At 44.6% G+C, this 19,228-nt stretch overlaps 1 protein-coding gene and 1 pseudogene across 1 annotated transcript in view; both read right to left on the bottom strand.

Moving 5' to 3' along the window:
* The window catches only part of ST8SIA6 (ST8 alpha-N-acetyl-neuraminide alpha-2,8-sialyltransferase 6), a 131,897-nt gene that overhangs the window by 88,630 nt on the left and 24,039 nt on the right, over positions 1-19,228 (bottom strand). The window lies entirely within an intron of this gene.
* On the bottom strand, positions 15,489-18,359 carry LOC102999989 (mitochondrial dimethyladenosine transferase 1-like; annotated as a pseudogene).

Genomic DNA, 19,228 nt, shown 5'->3' with positions numbered 1-19,228 from the left:
GCGCAGATGACTGAGCCCCACCCACAAAGTCCAGCCTCTGGGCGGGGCCCAGGGACCTGCATGCCTAATTAGCTTCCCCAAGATTCCCCAGCACTTTGAAGTCGCTGCTCCCTGCTCCAGACCCCAGGACAAGCCCTTCTTGATGTCACAGGGAGGAAATTCCAGACAAGAGAATGGTTTACTCTGTTTCTATGTTTGGTTTTCTTTTTAATTATGAAGCCCCCAGTTTGTCCTGTGTGGGCACCATCCTTTGTTTGAAATGACATATGAAATAAGAAGACAATTTTCATTGGAGCAGCTAGTACTATTTTTGACATTTTCTGTGGCAACAAAAGAGACTAGTAGTGACACATCATCCAATAGAGTGAAAAAGTCATTTTAGTCTTAGATGTTAAATGAATATACAACATCTATTTTAAAATTAATATAAAAACACAGAATGCAATAAAAGAAAAGGGATCAACCTTGAGTATAAGTTCTATCGTACCATTTCTCTGTATTTTGGACAGTCTCTTTGGAGTGGGTAAAGTAAGCCTTAAGTTGCAAATATATACCTCCCCATATACCTCCCCATTAGGAAAACTAAAATAGTGAAATGAGGGTTGCTGTTTTGAGATGATTTCAGATATATACACACCAGGTAATTTGAAATTTAATGTGTAAAAGGTTACACTTTTTAAAAACTTGGAATGGCCCAACAATCCCTTCTGAAATTAAAACAGCATACATATATTAACATGAAAATTCATTTACTTTAAAATTTTGGAACGATATGGTACAATTTCTGATCAAACATGGTGGAATAAATGCATTATATTTAATCTCCACTTCCTTCTAAATTCCCATTAATTTTTTTCAAAAGAAATAACAAAGTAACAAAGGAATAAATCCGTAAGCGCAAAGAGATTAAAAGACAGAAAATGAGATTTAAACAATTTCTTGGAAGGTGAAAAGTTGATGGGTGAATCATAACCGACTTCGCGAAGCAAAAAAACCGCCAACCTATATGCCTACAGAGGGGAATACCAATAAGAAACATGCTGGTTTGAAGCACAGAACCTCAGAAAGGTACAGGAATTATGAGCATGAAGAACCCCAGAAAGCAGAGAGGGGCACTGTATACCGGAGGGTCAGTTAACACAGGAGGACCCTAGCTCCTCTCCAGCCACCCCTCCTGCACACCAGCAAGATACATGACTGATAGTCTCTGGAGAAACGGAACCAGAGAATCTACAAACTTGAAGACATCTATGACAAAGGAGGGTGTGGTCAGGCACTATAGTGGAAATAGGGATGATTGAGTGAAAGTCCAAGTATATATACCAAATGGGAGACCCCTAAACCCTCCTTCCACTGGACTCTCAGAATGCTGACAGCCAAACTTATACCCCCCGAGTGGGGGATTGGAGTATCCTCAGGTGAGAAAAAAAAAAAAATAGAAAAGATCAGAATGTAAGCTCTGGAATAAAGTCAGAAACTTTTATCTGTTTTGTTCTGGTTGCCCATAACCTAGAAGAGAGCCTGGCACATACTAGGTGAAGAAACAGTCCCAGAGATATTTGCTGAGTGAAAAAAATAAATGAATGCATGAATAAATGTATGAATCAGCAATCAGAATGACACCAGATTTTCCAATGACACACTGTAAGCTAGAAGACAACTGAGCAATGCCTTTGAAAGGCTGAGTGAAAGTGGTTTCCAACCTAGAATTCTAGTCTTAGATTAACTTTCATGAAATGGTAAGGAAGGATCAAAATGTTTTCAGACCTGCGAAGTCTCAAAGAGTTTATCTTTCGTGAACCCTTTCTGAGGAAGCTATTGGAGGACGTATCTACCAAAATGAGGGAGTATATTAAAAAAGAGTTTCAGATTCAGGAACAGGGACCCCCGTTTAAGGCAGCAACTAGGAGAATTCACAGAATGATCCTGAAATGAAATTCTAGCATGACAACGGGGCAGCAGGCCGAGAGGGATAAGTCCTGATTGGAGTAGGACAGCAGGCAGCTCCAAGAGGGAAATTTTCTAGAAAAAGAAATTAACGTGATAGATTATCTGATTGTTGGACTATATTGAGTGAGATTTCACAGCTCCTTTGGAGAATGTGGAGTAAAATTTATGCAAGCTATTCACAAAACTAAGCAAACAAAAATTAAGCAGGAAAAGAAAAAACAAGAAGACCACACAAAAACTTACACATGGATGTTAACAGTGGTGTTTTTCCATAATTGCTGAAACTTGGAAGCAACAAAGATCTCCTTCAGTAACTGAATGAATAATAAACTGTGGTACATTCAACAGTGGAATATTATTCAGCATTAAAAAGAAATGAGCTATCAAGCCATGAAAAGACACAGAGGAACCTTAAATGCATATTTCTAGTGAAAGAAGCCAATGTGAAAAGACTATATACTGTATGATTCCAACTACATATATGACATTCTGGAAAAGGCAAAAATAATGAGACAGTAAAAGGATCAGTGGTTGCCATGGGTTGAGGGGAGGGAGGGAGGGATGAGAAGGCAGAGCACACAGGATTTTTAGGGCAGTGAAAATACTCTGGAAGATACCATAACGTTGGATACATGTCATTATATGCTTGTCCAAACCCACTGAATGTACAACACCAAGCATGAACACTAATGTGAACTATGGACTTTGAGTAATTATGATGTGTCAATGTAGGTTCATTGATCATAACAAATGTACCACCTGGTGGGGAATGTTGACAATGAGGGAAGCTGCGTGTGTGTACACGTGTGTGTGTGCGTGTGTGCGTGCGTGTGGTTGCGTGTGTGTGCATGTGATTGTGTGTGTGCACGCACGGGTGTGTGTGGGTGTGCGCGTGTGCGTGTGCGTGCATGTGCACATGTACGTGTGTGTGCATGCACGTGTGTGTGCATGTGTGTGTGCGTGTGTGTGTGTTGGGGGGAGGGCAGGCAAGGGGTATATGGGAAATCTCTGTACCTTCCTCTCAACTTTGCTGTGAATCTAAAACTCCTCTTAAAAAATACTTAAAACACGCACAAGGGGAACAAAAAGGAAATGGAATCACAGTGCAGAATAAAGCTCAGCTTTATATTTACAAACTCGTGATAATGTAAATTGAATACAGAATTAACTTAAAAACGGATTCAACTCTACTACGGAAGTGGGGGAATGAGGTGTGAAGAGGTGTGTGTGGGGACTTGCCTGGTGGTCCAGCAGTAAAGAATCCACCTTACAACGCAGGGGACACGAGTTCCATCCCTGGTCGGGGAACTAAGATCCCACATGCTGTGGGGCAACTAAGCCCACGCGCCACAACTCCTGAGCTTGCGCACCTCAACTAGAGAGCTTGCGTGCCGTGAACTACAGAGCCCACGTGCCCTGGAGCCTGCACGCCACAACTAGAGAGAAATCCACGCATTGCAACGAAAGATCCCCCAAACCTCAACGAAGATCCCGCGTGCCGCAACTAAGACCCGACACAGCCAAAAGATAAAATAATAAATAAATCTTTAAAAAGAAGAGATGTGTGTGTCCATCTGTCTGTCTTTTGGTGAGGCACATGGAGAATAAGAGGACTAAATCTATTTCTGCCATAAATAGACTTCAAAGAAATAATTAAATGTAAAAGTTCAATTATGAAATGACACTTTAAAAACTTTAAAAATTCATTAAATTTTAAAAATCAAGAACAGAAGTTGAAGCACCTTATGAAGAAATATGGAGGTAAATATAAGAAAAATAGCTAATGGATTGGAAGTTATTGCCACAGGGTGTGGGGAAAATGGGGCAGAGAATTGCTAATTTTCATTGTGTCTTTTAGTGTTGATAGATAATACTTACATAAATAGCACTTAATAGGTGCCAGGCACTAACAATAGTCTAAACCACATATATACTTTTTTCTAGAAAAAAATATTTAATAGTACCCTTTTGGTTTTCTAACTATTTAATACCCAACTTAGAAAACAATAAAAATTGACTTAAAAATAGGGCACAGAGGCTCTCAAACTATATAATTTAATTACACACAGGATTTAGGTGTTCCTAGATTATACGGTAAAGTTCAATTCTTATTAGAGCACATGGCATTAATAATCTGGAACACCACAGACAAACAATAATGGGGAAGAATTGGCTTTGTGAGTTCTACCGGGATACAAACTGAGACTCATTGATTGAATATTTCCTCTATGCCAGGCTCTGATGAAATGTGGTAGAATAAATGCATTATCTGAGTGCATCATGTTATCTCATTTAACCTTCCAACCACCTTGAGAGACAGATGTAGGGTGTCAGTGACAAGGCAGGTAAAAGTCTAAAGTCACACATTTAGGACTGTGTTATGTACTGAATGTTTGTGTTCCCTCCCCCAATTCATATGCTGAAGCCCAAACCTCCAATGCGATGTTCTTTGGAGATGAGGCCTTTGGGAGGCGATGAAGTCATGAGGGTGGGGCCCTTGGGAAACAGATCAGTGCCTTTATACAAGAGGCTCCAGAGAGACCATTAGCCCCTTTCCCATGTGAAGCTTACAGCTGGAAGGTTAGATGAGTTCATGCAGGTGGGACCCTCTGATGAGATTAGTACCCTTATAAGAAGAGACACCAGAGAATTCTCTGACTCTGTCTACCTCTGTCTCTGACTCTATCTCTGACTCTGTCTCTCTGTCTTGCATTCTGTCTCTCTCTGTCTTTGACTCTGTCTCTGTCTCTGACTCTGTCTCTCTCTCTGTCTCAGACTCTGTCTCTCTCTCTGTCTCAGACTCTGTCTCTCTGTCTCGGACTCGGTCTCTCTCTCTGTCTCGGACTCTCTCTCTCTCTGTCTCAGACTCTGTCTCTGTCTCAGACTCTGTCTCTCTCTCTCTGTCTCGGACTCTGTCTCTATCTCTATCTCCCTATCACATGAGGACACAGTGAGAAGAGCTGCCGTCTGCAAGCCAGGAAGAGAGCCTTCATCAGAACCCGACCATGCTGGCCCCTGATCTTGGACTTCAGCCTCCAGAACTCTGAGAAATAAATTTCTGTCGTTTACGCCATCTTACTTTGTTACGGAAGCCTGAGCTGACTAAGAGAGATGGGCTGAGGAGAGATGAGAATTTGGGTTCGTCTGACTCCACCCTACCTCTTAAGCAGTTTTATTCCTTCTGGCTCAAAATAATCTATCACACACACACCCCACCAGAGCTCCAACCACTAGAGCATGACCACTCCTGAAATATCCTGCTGAAAGCCACTGACCCTCAGCTAGTCTCTCCCAGACATCAGCTATGAGAAGCCAGAGGAATTGCACTCACCTTGAGAAAATCTAAATTTCCAGAACTATGTTAAGGCCTGCTGCCTCTATGATCCAGCAATCCCACTCCTGGGCATACATCCAGACAAACTATAATTCAAAAAGATACACGCACCCCTATGTTCATAGCAGTACTGTTCACAATAGCCAAGACATGGAAACAACCTAAATGTCCATCAATAGATGAATGGATAAAGAAGATGTGGTACATATATACAATGGAATACTACTCAGCCATAAAAAAGAGTGAAATAACGCCATTTGCAGCAACATGGATGCAACTAGAGACTATCATACTAAGTGAAATAAGTCAGAAAGAGAAAGACAAATACCGTATGATATCACTTACATGTGGAATCTAATATATGACCCAAATGAACCTATCTATGAAACAGAAATAGACTCACAGACATAGGGCACAGACTGGTGGTTGCCAAAGGGGCGGGGGTTGAGGGAGGGATGGAGTGGGAGTTTGGGGTTAGCAGATGTAAGCTTTTATATACAGAATGGATAAACAACAAGGTCTTACTGTATAGCACAGGGAACTATATTCAACATCCTAAGATAAATCATAATATTAAAAAAAGAATGTATATATATATATATATGTATAACTGAATCATCTTGCTGTACAGCAGTAATTAACAACATTGTAAATCAACTGTACTTCAATTTAAAAAAATATTGGAATAAAAAAAGACCTGCTGCCTCCATTTAGGTCAGGGGATTCTTTCGCTGGAAGAGGCCCTCCCACCTCACAAATAACACACACCCATTCAGGTCACTGGAAGTACAGGCAAACCTCGTTATGATTCCTCAGAATGAACAACTTTACACTTTACACTGCTCACAGCTTTGTCTATGTCTTCGTGTTATGGGCTGAATTGTGTCCCCATACCCCCAAATTCATATGCTGAAGTCCTGACTAGCACCTCAGAATGTTACCTTACTTGGAGATGGGCCTTTAAGAGGTAATTAAGTGAAAATGAGGCCAGTCAGGTGGACCCTAATCCAGCATGACCAGTGTCTCTCCAAGAAGAGCAAATTGGCACACAGGGAAGATGGGCACCTAAAGCCAAGGGGAGGGACCTGGAACAGACCCTTCCCTCACAACCCTCAGAGCAAACCAACTCTGGTCTCGGGTTTCTAGCCTCCAGAACTAAATTCAATTAAAAGAAGAATGAGAAAATAAATGTCTGTTGTTTAAGCCACTCAGTCTGTGGTACTTTGTTACATCAGCCACAGCAGACTAATACGGTCCATAACCGCACACACCCGTGACCTTGCCCAGGTTCCTTTCACCCCCCAATTCTAGTCAATCACCTAGACCTGAGGATCCAGACTTCTCATGTTTCTCCTTAAATTCCCATCACGTGGGTTTTAGGTCAGGCCCTGATGGTCTCCGGCCCGTTTCTCAGTTCCTTCCCCTTTCACTCCATCATGTGCACGGGGTTGGGGGGATGTTCACAATAGACCCCAACCACACAGAGGCTGGGCCCCTGACGCCAGGCAAGGTCCCCACGGTGTAGGCACCTGCTCAACCAGGTAACCGCCTCTGGTGCCCCTGGGAGACAGGGCAGGGGGCCGGGGCTGTGGTCCTCCTGATACCGAGCAGGACCCTGTTGGGCTCCTGGGCACGAAAGCCTTTCTGTGTCTCCCATTTCTTTGATTACAGAAAATAGGCTTCATTCAGTCTTCATGACCTTCCCTGAGTTCTAAGGAGCAGATTCAAACAGTTGCTCATCAGGGAAGGGAGGGGACGCAGGGACAAGGGGACAGCAGCCAAGAAACAACAGTGCAGCCTCGGGGCAGGGTCCTGGTTCCGCCTCAAGGGATACACTTAACAACACCTCCGAGCTGTTCTGCAGAGACTGAAAGCCCCACCAGGAGGGAGAAGCTAACGGGTAAGGACGGACGGTACGCTGCCCACAGGCAGGCAGACACCAGCTTTCTAGCACCTGCCCACCACCCCTCCGCTCATACCCCCAGGTCCAGCCTCCCTAAAAGAGTTCCAGCTTCACAAAGACGTCTTGTCCGTACACCCCCAAGCCTTCACACGTGTCATGAATGTCTTCTTCCCTTTCGGCCTGCTCGTGGGGTTTCTACTTGGGCTTCAAGACTCCACACTGGCACCCTCACCTGTCCAACCGTCCCCGGGCTGCCCGCTGCCCTGGACACGTTTCCATGACAGCACTTACACGGGACGGGCATCACAGGTGGCAGCCGCTCCCCCTTGGCCGAGGACTACTTGAGAGCAGCGACTGATGCTTATTCAGGGCTGGCACAGATCCGGGACCCCTGGGTGACCAAAGTGGAGCCTCAGAAAACACCTGGAATTAGAGGATTGATGTGCTTTGCCGCAAACGCTGAGCTGGACTTAGCAACTGCTCCCTGAGGAAAGCAGGCTGTTTTCATCCAAATCAAATTAGGTACCACCTGCATATCCATCCAGCTGTGAGGTAAGAGCAGAAGCTTCCTACAGCGTGAATATCTGCTGCATGGATGAATGAAGCCATTAAGAACCCTCAACCGGGTACCAGAAGCAGTACTGCTGGGAAGAATAGTTTCAAATATTCAAAACATTCTTTGAAATATTTTTGTGAGTGAGTCGGGAGAGAATCGTTTGGATACAAGTTCATTCTTAGGAGACTTGCTATTAATGAAATTCGTGGTGAGGGTGGTGGGTGTGTGTGTTCCTTGAAATCTTCCTCAATGTACAGTACAATCTCGCAAACATGATCTACCGGGTGGGAACAAAGGGAAGATCTGTGCCTATGACTGCAGGGCAGAGAGAGACACACACACACACACACACACACACACGCACGCACGCACGCACGCACACACACACGCACACGCACGCGCACACACACGCACGCGCGTGCACACACACACGCACGCACACACACACACACACACACACTCTCTCGTATTAAACAAACCTGAGGAGAAGTAAGCTATCTGCGTTGGTTAGTTCCCACTTGGGTTAAGTAAATCGTGGAGTCTCAGTGTACTTTCTCTGACCTGGTTTGTGGTTTTCCTTGTAAGCTGAGAGGGCTACTTTCTGGAGGTGGCCACCGGCAGACAGCCTCAGTCCCTGAGGTCGGCACAGACTCTTTGCTCACCCACACAGACTGAACTGGCTCTAATCGCCCATCCAGAGAGAAGGTGAGGACTCCACGCTGAACAAGCTCTTGGGGGAGGGTCGGTTCCTTTCAAGAGTGGTCTGGATTAGCATCGTGGGGTCTGGATTAGCACCGTGGGACATGGATTAGCATCGTGGGGCCTGGATTAGCATCGTGGGGCCTGGATTAGGATCGTGGGCCCTGGATTAGCATTGTGGGGCCAGGATTAGCATCGTGGGGCCTGGATTAGCATCGTGGGGTCTGGATTAGCATCGTGGGGCCTGGATTAGCATCGTGGGCCCTGGATTAGCATCGTGGGGCCTGGATTACCATCCTGGGGCCTGGATTAGCATCGTGGGGCCTGGATTAGCATCGTGGGCCCTGGATTAGCATCGTGGGGCCTGGATTAGCATCGTGGGGCCTGGATTAGCACCGTGGGACCTGGATTAGCATCGTGGGGCCTGGATTAGCACCGTGGGGCCTGGATTAGGATCGTGGGCCCTGGATTAGCATCGTGGGGCCTGGATTAGCATCGTGGGGCCTGGATTAGCATCGTGGGGTCTGGATTAGCATCGTGGGGCCTGGATTAGCATCGTGGGCCCTGGATTACCATCCTGGGCCCTGGATTAGCATCGTGGGGCCTGGATTAGCACCGTGGGACCTGGATTAGCATCGTGGGGCCTGGATTAGCATCGTGGGGCCTGGATTAGGATCGTGGGCCCTGGATTAGCATCGTGGGGCCTGGATTAGCATCGTGGGGCCTGGATTAGCATCGTGGGGTCTGGATTAGCATCGTGGGGCCTGGATTAGCATCGTGGGGTCTGGATTAGCACCGTGGGACCTGGATTAGCACCGTGGGGCCTGGATTAGCATCGTGGGGCCTGGATTAGGATCGTGGGCCCTGGATTAGCATTGTGGGGCCTGGATTAGCATCGTGGGGCCTGGATTAGCATCGTGGGGTCTGGATTAGCATCGTGGGGCCTGGATTAGCATCGTGGGCCCTGGATTAGCATCGTGGGGCCTGGATTAGCATCGTGGGGCCTGGATTAGCATCGTGGGGCCTGGATTAGCATCGTGGGGTCTGGATTAGCATCGTGGGCCCTGGATTAGCATCGTGGGGCCTGGATTAGCATCCTGGGGCCTGGATTAGCATCCTGGGGCCTGGATTAGCATCGTGGGCCCTGGATTAGCATCGTGGGGCCTGGATTAGCATCGTGGGCCCTGGATTAGCATCCTGGGGCCTGGATTAGCATCGTGGGGCCTGGATTAGCATCGTGGGGCCTGGATTAGCACCGTGGGGCCTGGATTAGCATCGTGGGGTCTGGACTAGCATCCTGGGGCCTGGATTAGCATCCTGGAGCACAGGGACATGGGCCTCTGGCTAGCCGTTGAAGCCGCACTCTCCGTGCTTGGTCTACTCTGCATCCTTGTTCATTACTCTGCCTTTGTGGTCTGGAGGGATTCCATGGTCCCCTCTGGGCTGGTCCCCTGCCTCCCAGGCTCTCATCCCCAAGGCCCTTTGTCCCCACATGTCTCAGTCATTCATGACCACTCCCTGACATCTCCTCCCACAGTCCCCTAAATGTTTGGAAAGATCACCCTGCATTCAACATGGGATGCAGTGTGACCAGCCCCTGTTTCTCCATCTGGAGCACAGACTCCGAGGTCCATCAGCTGCCCCTCTTGGCTGTGTGGCCTGGGACAAGTGACTAAGTCCTGTGGTCTCAGTGTCTCCTTCTGTACAAGAATAGCAAGAGTTCTACAGAAGAGTGTCCCTGTGAGAATTCAGTGAAGTCGTACAGATGAGGCTGCTAAGACCAGCACCTGGGAGCCGCCCGATAATTGCTGTTCTATAATTTTAAAAAAACCCTCCTTGATTTTGTGGAGCTTAATACAACAACCTACGCATCACACATACTTCTGGGTGATTATTCTCTATCTTAAATAAGCAGCATTTCAAACCTGACGAACTATTTAGAAAACATGAAAAAAGTGTAGGAAATCTGAATGCTAATGGGGGAACTATGGAGTTTTTTTGTTTTTAATTTATTTAATTTACTTTTAATTCAATTTTTAAAGGTTACACTCCATTTACAGTTATTACAAAATACTGGCTATATTCCCTGTGTTGTACAACACATCCTTGTAGCCTATTTTATACCCAATAGTTTGTACCTCCCACACCTGCCCCACCACTAAGGGGGAACTTTGCACATCTATTTCTCAATGTTGTGGGTAACTACGCAGATTACCTAAGAAGACTTTTTAAACTTGGTGCTCTTCAGAAGTACTTAAATCCTCTGCACATTCCAACAGTACAGCATTATTTACATGCGTCAGCTTCTGCCCAGGTAGGCACACACACTACATAAAGCTTACACATAGCGCAAAACACTGTGGATGAAAACATGTATGTTCTCACAAAGTTTCCTGGACATAAAAAGCTCAAGTGCACAATTTAATGATATTTAGTAACTTTATAGATTTATACAACCATCACCACATCCTGGTTTTAGAATGTATCCATCACCCCCAAAAGATTCCTTGTAGCTAATTTCTACCCCACTTTCCACCCCAGGTAACCACTGATCTACTTGTGTCTGTGTCATATGTTATTTTGTGTATGGCTTCTTCCACTTAGCATAATGTTTTTGAGGTTCACCTGTGTTGTAGTGTAATATATTATATTCGTATTTCACTCCTTCTTATTGCTGAATAGTATTTCATGTACAGATACACTGTGTTTTATCTTTTCACCAGTTGATGGACATGTGGATTGTTTCCATTGTTTGAATATTATAAATAATGTTGCTATAAACATTGACATACAAGTCATTTGTGTGAACCTATGTTTTTATTGATCTTGGGTAAATACATAGGAGTCGAACTCCTGGGTCATATGACAAGTTTATGTTTAACTTTCTAAGAAACTATCAAACTCTTTTTCTTTTTTTTTTTTTAGCATCTTTATTGGAGTATAATTGCTTTACAGTGGTGTGTTAGTTTCTGCTTTATGACAAAGTGAATCAGTTATACATATACATATGTCCCCATATCTCATCCCTCTTGCATCTCCCTCCCACCCTCCCTATCCCACCCCTCTAAGTGGTCACAAAGCACCAAGCTGCTCTCCCTGTGCTATGCGGCTGCTTCCCACTACCTATTTTACATTTGGTAGTGTATATATGTCCATGCCACTCTCTCACTTCGTCCCAGCTTACCCTTCCCCCTCCCCGTGTCCTCAAGTCCATTCTCTACGTCTGCATCTTTATTCCTGTCCTGTCCCTAGGTTCTTCAGAACCATTTTTTTTTTTTTAGATTCTATATATATGTGTTAGTGTACGGTATTTGTTTTATCTCTGGGCTTTCTATCCTGTTCCATTGATCTATATTTCTGTTTTTGTGCCAGTACCATACTGTCTTGCTTACTGTAGCTTTGTACAATAGTCTGAAACCTGGGAGCCTGATTCCTCCAGCTCCATTTTTCTTTCTCAAGATTGCTTTGGCTATTCGGGGTCTTTTGTGTTTCCATACAAATTGTGAACTTTTTTGCTCTAGTTCTGTGAAAAATGCCATTGATAGTTTGATAGGGATTGCATTGAATCTGTAGATTGCTTTGGGTAGTATAGTCATTTTCACAATGTTGATTCTTCCAATCCAAGAACATGGTATATCTCTCCATCTGTTTGTATCATCTTTAATTTCTTTCATCAGTGTCTTACAGTTTCCTGCATACATGTCTTTTGTCTCCTTAGGTAGGTTTATTCCTAGGTATTTTATTCTTTTTGTTGCAGTGGTAAATGGGAGTGTTTCCTTAATTTCTCTTTCAGATTTTTCACCATTCCTTAGTGTATAGGAATGCAAGAGATTTCTGTGCATTAATTTTGTATCCTGCTACTCTACCAAATTCATTGATTAGCTCTAGTAGTTTTCTGGTAGCATCTTTAGGATTCTCTATGTATACTATCATCTCATCTGCAAACGGTGACAGTTTTACTTCTTTCTTTCCAATTTTGATTCCTTTTGTTTCTTTTTCGTCTCTGACTGCTGTGGCTAAAACTTCCAAAACTATGTCGAATAATAGTGGTGAGAGTGGGCAACCGTGTCTTGTTCCTGATCTTAGAGGAAATGGTTTCAGTTTTTCACCATTGAGAACGATGTTGGCTGTTGGTTTGTCATATATAGACTTTATTATGTTGAGGTAAGTTCCCTCTATGCCTACTTTCTGGAGGGCTTTTATCATAAATGGGTGTTGAATTTTGTCGAAAGCTTTTTCTGCATTCTATTGAGATGATCATATGGTTTTTCTCCTTCAATTTGTTAATATGGTGTATCACATTGATTGATTTGCATATATTGAAGAATCCTTGCATTCCTGGGATGAACCCCTCTTGATCATGGTGTATGATCCTTTTAATGTGCTGTTGGATTCTGTTTGCTAGTATTTTGTTCAGGGTTTTTGCACCTATGCTCATCAGTGATATTGGCCTGTAATTTTCCTTCTTTGTGATATCTTTGTCTGGTTTTGGTATCAGGGTGATGGTGGCCTCGCAGAATGAGTTTGGGAGTGTTCCTCCCTCTGCTATATTTTGGAAGAGTTTGAGAAGGATAGGTGTTAGCTCTTCTCTAAATGTTTGATAGAATTCGCCTGTGAAGCCATCTGGTCCTGGGCTTTTGTTTGTTGGAAGATTTTTAATCACAGTCTCAATTTCAGTGCTTGTGATTGGTCTGTTTATATTTTCTATTGCTTCCTGGTTCAGTCTTGGAAGGTTGTGTTTTTCTAAGAATTTGTCCATTTCTTCTAGGTTGTCCATTTTATTGGCATATAGTTGCTTGTACAGACAACTGCGTTATCACCAAGATTTAAACCTCTTGATTTTGTTTTGTTTTGTTTTGAAAAGTAAATTTTATTACTCGGCAATTGGTTCTAACAAAGAAAGTCAAATACTATCAATTGTCTCAAAACCAGATTTATAGAGATTTGAAAAGTTTTTAACACCAGAATTAGCACTAGAACTTTTAAATATTTAATTAGGAAATAAGTTGTGAATATTAATAATACAAATAAAAATAAATAGCTGACCATCATTAGTACAGAGTAATGTTACACAAAGTAGTTAGACTTTTTACCATTTAAAATCAAGAAAAGTCAGGATCATTTAGTTCTCTGATTCCAGGTAACATCCTGTGCCCATGTAGAGTGCTTCTTATGCAGTCAGGTTTCTTAAATGTACCAGGCATCCAGCAATGCTGTTATGTCCCATGAGTCAAGGCTTCCTCACCCAGGACCTACTACAGGACTTGGCAACTGTCATCGTTGAGTGTCCTGGAAAAGGTTCTTCACTGGAACACTTTATGCACCCTTTTTCAGGGAGCTACTGGAGGATGAGCTCCATCAAAAATTTTCTCTTTAACAGTTAAGGAAACTGAGGCTTTAGTTGCTCTGATGACCATCTGCTGTTTATCTACTCCAGCTGACAGCAGGAAAGAGGTGAGGTGGGGCTCAACCCACAACTGACTCTCCAACCGGGCAGCCTGTAAGGCCCAGCCTGGATCTACAGGCGACCTCCTCCAACAGGAAAGATGAGAAGTGTGTAGCAGGCAGGAGTGCCTGTGTTTTGCTCGGCATCCAGAGCAAGGGCAGCAGCGAGTGCCTGGTCCTGAGAATGCTGGAAGGTGCTGGGTTGCGCGGGTACGCTCCTCACCCGGCGTTACGCTGTGCTGGGCTGCGCCAGTAGGACAAAGGTACTACCTGATTCTCAACTGACTTACATGGACTTAAATAAGATGTGTAAACAAATTATTGGAGTTCAGTGGTTGAAGTGGGCTCTAGTCAGACTGTCCTGGATTTGAGCCCAGGATTTTCCACTTTACTGTGCAAACTAAGAAGGCAGAAGAGGTGATTGCCCTACCACCTCCTCCTCCCCCATTATGCTCAATTCCAGAGTACTGTTGCAAAAGTAGCAATAGTATGGTTGTTATTACCTCACCACAGTGTTCTGAGCTTAGAGGAAATGCTGCCAGGACTTTTACGGATTTCAGGATAATCCACAGCCATGAAGGTCAGTGAAGTTCAGAAAAAGCAACTTTTAAAAACTCATTTGTGGGACTTCCCCGGTGGCACAGTGGTCAAGAATCCGCCTGCCAATGCAGGGAACACGGGTTCGATCCCTGGTCCGGGAAGATCCCACATGCCGCGGAGCAACTAAGTCCGTGCGCCACAACTACTGAGCCTGTGCTCTAGAGCCCGCGAGCCACAACTACTGAGCCTGCGTGCCACAACTACTGAAGCCCGCATACCTAGAGCCCGTGCTCTGCAACAAGAGAGACCACCGCAATGAGAAGCCTGCTCACTGCAACAAAGAGTAGCATATGCTCGCCGCATCTAGAGAAAGCCCGCGCACAGCAACGAAGACCCAATGCAGCCATAAATAAATAAATAAATAAATAAATTTAAAAGTATTCTTTTTTTTTGAGGAAGGAAACCGATCGGGGGCAGTGGGGGCGGGTCTAGGAGGGTTTCACGGGCAATGTCAGGGCTTTGGCCTCGCCTTTGAGGGAAATGGAGAGCCACTGGTTTTTGTTTTTGTTTTTTTTATTTATTAATTTTTTTTTGGCTGCATTGGGTCTTCGTTGCTGCGCATGGGCTTTCTCTAGTTGCAGCAAGCCGGGGCTACTCTTCGATGTGGTGCATGGGCTTCTCACTGCGGTGGCTTCTCTTGTTGCGGAGCACAGGCTCTAGGCGTGTGGGCTTCAGTAGTTGTGGCATGCAGGCTTCAGTAGTTGTGGCATGCAGGCTCAGTAGTTGTGGCGCACGGGCTTAGTTGCTCCGCGGCATGTGGGATCTTCCCAGACCAGGGCTCGAACCCGTGTCCCCTGCATTGGCAGGCGGATTCTTAACCACTGCACCACCAGTAAAGTCCTTTTTTTAAAATTTCATGATATTTATTCTCTTTACCAAGCTGTAAAAGAGGAATAAGTCACACCTGGTGAGCACACGTATGAAAGTTCAACATTGTGAAAATCAACATCCACTAGGCTGCCAGCCCCTGAAGTAGCAGCTACAGTCTGTAACTCTCCTTGTCATACCCTTTTTTCTGATTTTTGCTTGAGTTCTTCTCTGAAATTGTAAGCAAAGAGGTGTGGGTCTTCATCACACATTTTTCAGTATACATCACAGAGGCTCATAAAATGTAAGACAGAGAGCTGGGTGGATCGAAGAGTAGAGTCCACATCTGCCAACTGTAACAGTTTCCCAGTGCTTTCTAATCACCAAGCTTCAGGGAGTAACACTCCAAGCCCTCGATGGCAATATTTCCTTCAGAACTGAAAGGCATTCTGAACGACTTTCTCCACCAGCCTGAATGGCTACTCTATCCTGCGCCGGGTAAGGGGGGTGAAATGCACCACCCCCAAGTCCACCTCTGGTTTGGGGACGAAAGCCTGACCTGGAATTGTCAAGATGTGCTGAACGTCGCAGAGGTACTGGGCCATGATGGAAAGGCAACTACGCTGCTTGCTTCCTATACTGGCTTTAAGTCTCTCTGCTACTTCCTTTTGAAAAGTCAAAGTCGTCTGGGTTCTGCCATAAGCAAAAGGTCCATTTCTATGAGAAACATTTTCAAGCCAATTTGACAATCAGTGGAGTTGATACACTAAAAGGCAGATTTCCAATAATATGCACATTTGGAGGTTCATCCTCCCACCGTCTTTTGAGACTTTCTGGAAAAGCCCTTTCTATCTTAGCACCCACTCCGCAACAAGAGAAGCCACCACAATGAGGAGCCCGCTTGCCACACTACTGAGCCCATGTGCGACAACTACTGAAGCCCACGTGCCTAGAGCCCGTGCTTCGCAACAAGAGAAGCCACCGCAATGAGAAGCCCGCGCACCGCAACCAAGAGTAGTCCCCACTCGCCACAACTAGAGAAAGTCTGCACACAGCAACAAAGACCCAACGCAGCCAAAAATAAACAAATTAATTATTTTAAAAACTACAATTTACAAAAATTTTGTAGTTGAAAATAATCATAAAATGTACTATATAACCAGTTTTTGCTGTACTGGTCAGTAGTGTCCAGTATATTCTTGTTGTTATGCTATAGATCTGCAGAACTTTTTCCATCTTACAAAACTGATCTCTACATCCTTTAAAAAACAAGTCTTTATTATTTCTCTCTCTCTAGCCACTGGTATTCACCATTTTACTTTGATATTCTATATATTTGACCACTTTACATACCACATGTGTGTGGAATTCTAAAGCACTTTTTGTGTGCGAATGGTTTATTTCACTGGCATACTGTCCTCAAGTTTCATCCATGTTGTTCCATGCGACAGGAGTTCCCTTTAAAGGGTAAATAACATTCCATTGTGGTTTCCACCATAGTTCATTTACCCATTCATCTGAAGATCAACATCTGTGCTGCTTCCACCTCTTCACTGTTGGAAATAGTGCTGCTGTGAACAGAGTTTGCAAATATCTCATCAAGTCTTTGCTTTCCACTGGGTATGTACCTAGAATTTGGATGACTTGGCCATATGGTAGTTCTAGTTTCAATTTTTTGAGCATCTGCCACATGTTTCCCATAGTGGTTGCTGCATTTTATAATCCTAGCAAGGGTGCACAAGGGTTTGAATTTTTCCCCATCCTCAAAAACAGTTATTTTGTGTTTTTTTTTTTAATAGAAAAAAAAAGTGAGAAGAAATGGCGCACCCACCACAAAACATACATAGTTAAGAAGCTGGATTTTTTCTCAGTAGGCATCACTTGTAAACAGGAATGAACTAGGGGCCAAAATGTAAAACCCAAAATGAAGCGGCTACGTGTAGTTCGTAATTTCTAGTTTGAATTGTAATTGAATACTGTGGCTTTATATGTATTGTTTTATACTGTACTATTCCCATTATTGATGGTTCGGACTTTAATAAGGAATTCCATAGTTTTTAATGTCACAAACATGAGCTATGTGAACAGTGTATTCGAGAAAGCAATATACTAACTAAAGTCAATGCTTGTATATACTAAGATAGCCTTACAACTTTTTCTCTAATGCCTTAACTGTCAAATAATTAAAACTTTTAAAAGCACAGGGTTAGAGTCAGCATGCTGGACTGAGAGGTAGACACTGACGTGGTGAGAACAGGTACTGACGCTGTCAGTGTTTAGCACTGTGTGTTTAGCTGCGTTTATGCTCCAAAAGTGCAATATTAGACACTAGCTAGATAGTACTGCTGCCTCGTGTAACTCCGAAGAGGAAACAGGATTTGATTAACTGAGTGCACATGTTTCTTTAATTTACTCATACTGTCCTTAGCTTGGATGCAATGCCATGAAGATTTATGTGGCTGCTATTTTTATTTACTTTACATCACTTTGATTAACACCTTGAATGGAGAGCCAAACATTCCCTCTTCACTGACCAGCAATGGCCCTTTAACCGCAGTAGGAGAAATAAAAATTTTTTTAAAAACCCATTTTGTGTGAAAACTGGTGATAACTGGCACTTAAGATCAGAAAAATAGTTCTTTATACTTGGCTGCCTTAAGATGCTGTCTGCCCAAAGCTCTGAAAGACTTTAAGATAGGCAGTAATACTACAATACTACTGAGTTGTTGCAGAATTGCTACATTTGATAATAAAACTTGCCTGTTTAATCTCAAAAAAGAAATGTTAAACTTTTTGTTTCTCTGAAATGTCTTATAATAGGTGATAATGTTGTTGACTCAAATTTCCATGAAAAAGAAAAAAAAAAAAACTACCTCTTGAGTGACATCCTGGTCTCTTCCTCTCTGAGGAATCTTGCGGGAAAAGAATACTGTAGCCCCTGCTCTGTTTCCATGTCTCTGTCGGGACAGGAACCCCGCCTGCCCTGGGGCGTTGGTGCTTTTGTCTGTGTTGCCATCCCAGGCCTGCGACAGGGGCGTGCGGCTGTGCTGTAGTGTCTGGGCCATGTCTGGGGAGTGCTTCCCACCTGCCCAGCCAGGGACTAGCCACCCCCTTGAAGAGGCCTCCATTTCCTTCCTATGACCCAACGCACAGGGAGCACCACCTCCCGTGACACCACCTTCAGGAGCTCTGGTGGCACGTGCATCCACGAGCCTACCCCTGGGCTACCTACCCGAGGCCCGCCTCTACCCACAGTCCTGTACAGGAGTCGAGTAAACAGGATGTCTCTGAGCCCTTGTCCCCAGAGGGCCGGCCAAGGGCTGCCCGCCAACTTGGTTCCATCAATCCTGCAGGACCAAGTGATAGTTGGCGGGCTCTGCTACCCAGGCCCTCTGCTACCTCCCGCCCTGCCGTCTGGCAAGGGATGGGCCCTTTTCTGTGAACTGACTACCTGTGGAAATGTGACCAATTAGTGTGAAATGCATGTTTAGCAAATGTTAGGTACTGTATTTCAACCAATAAATGTGAGTCCTTCTGCAAAAAAAAAAAAAAAGGGAGGGGGGGCTTCCCTGGTGGCGCAGTGGTTAAGAATCCACCTGCCAAGGCAGGGGACACGGGTTCGAGCCCTGGTCTGGGAAGATCCCACATGCTGTGGAGCAACTAAGCCCGTGAGCCACAACTACTGAGCCTGCGCTCTAGAGCCCGTGTGCCACAACTACTGAGTCTGCGCTCTAGAGCCCATGTGCCACAACTACTGAGTCTGCACTCTAGAGCCCGTGTGCCACAACTACTGAGCCCGCATGCCTAGAGCCCGTGCTCCGCAACAAGAGAAGCCACTGCAATGAGAAGCCCACGCACCGCAACGAAGAGCAGCCCCCGCTCGGTGCAACTAGGGAAAGCCCGCGCACAGCAACGAAGACCCAAAGCAGCCAAA

The sequence above is a fragment of the Balaenoptera acutorostrata genome, chromosome 3 (genome assembly GCF_949987535.1).
Source record: "Balaenoptera acutorostrata chromosome 3, mBalAcu1.1, whole genome shotgun sequence".
NCBI classification, from domain to species: Eukaryota; Metazoa; Chordata; class Mammalia; order Artiodactyla; family Balaenopteridae; genus Balaenoptera; species Balaenoptera acutorostrata.
This window is presented reverse-complemented; position numbering and strand designations above follow the sequence as displayed.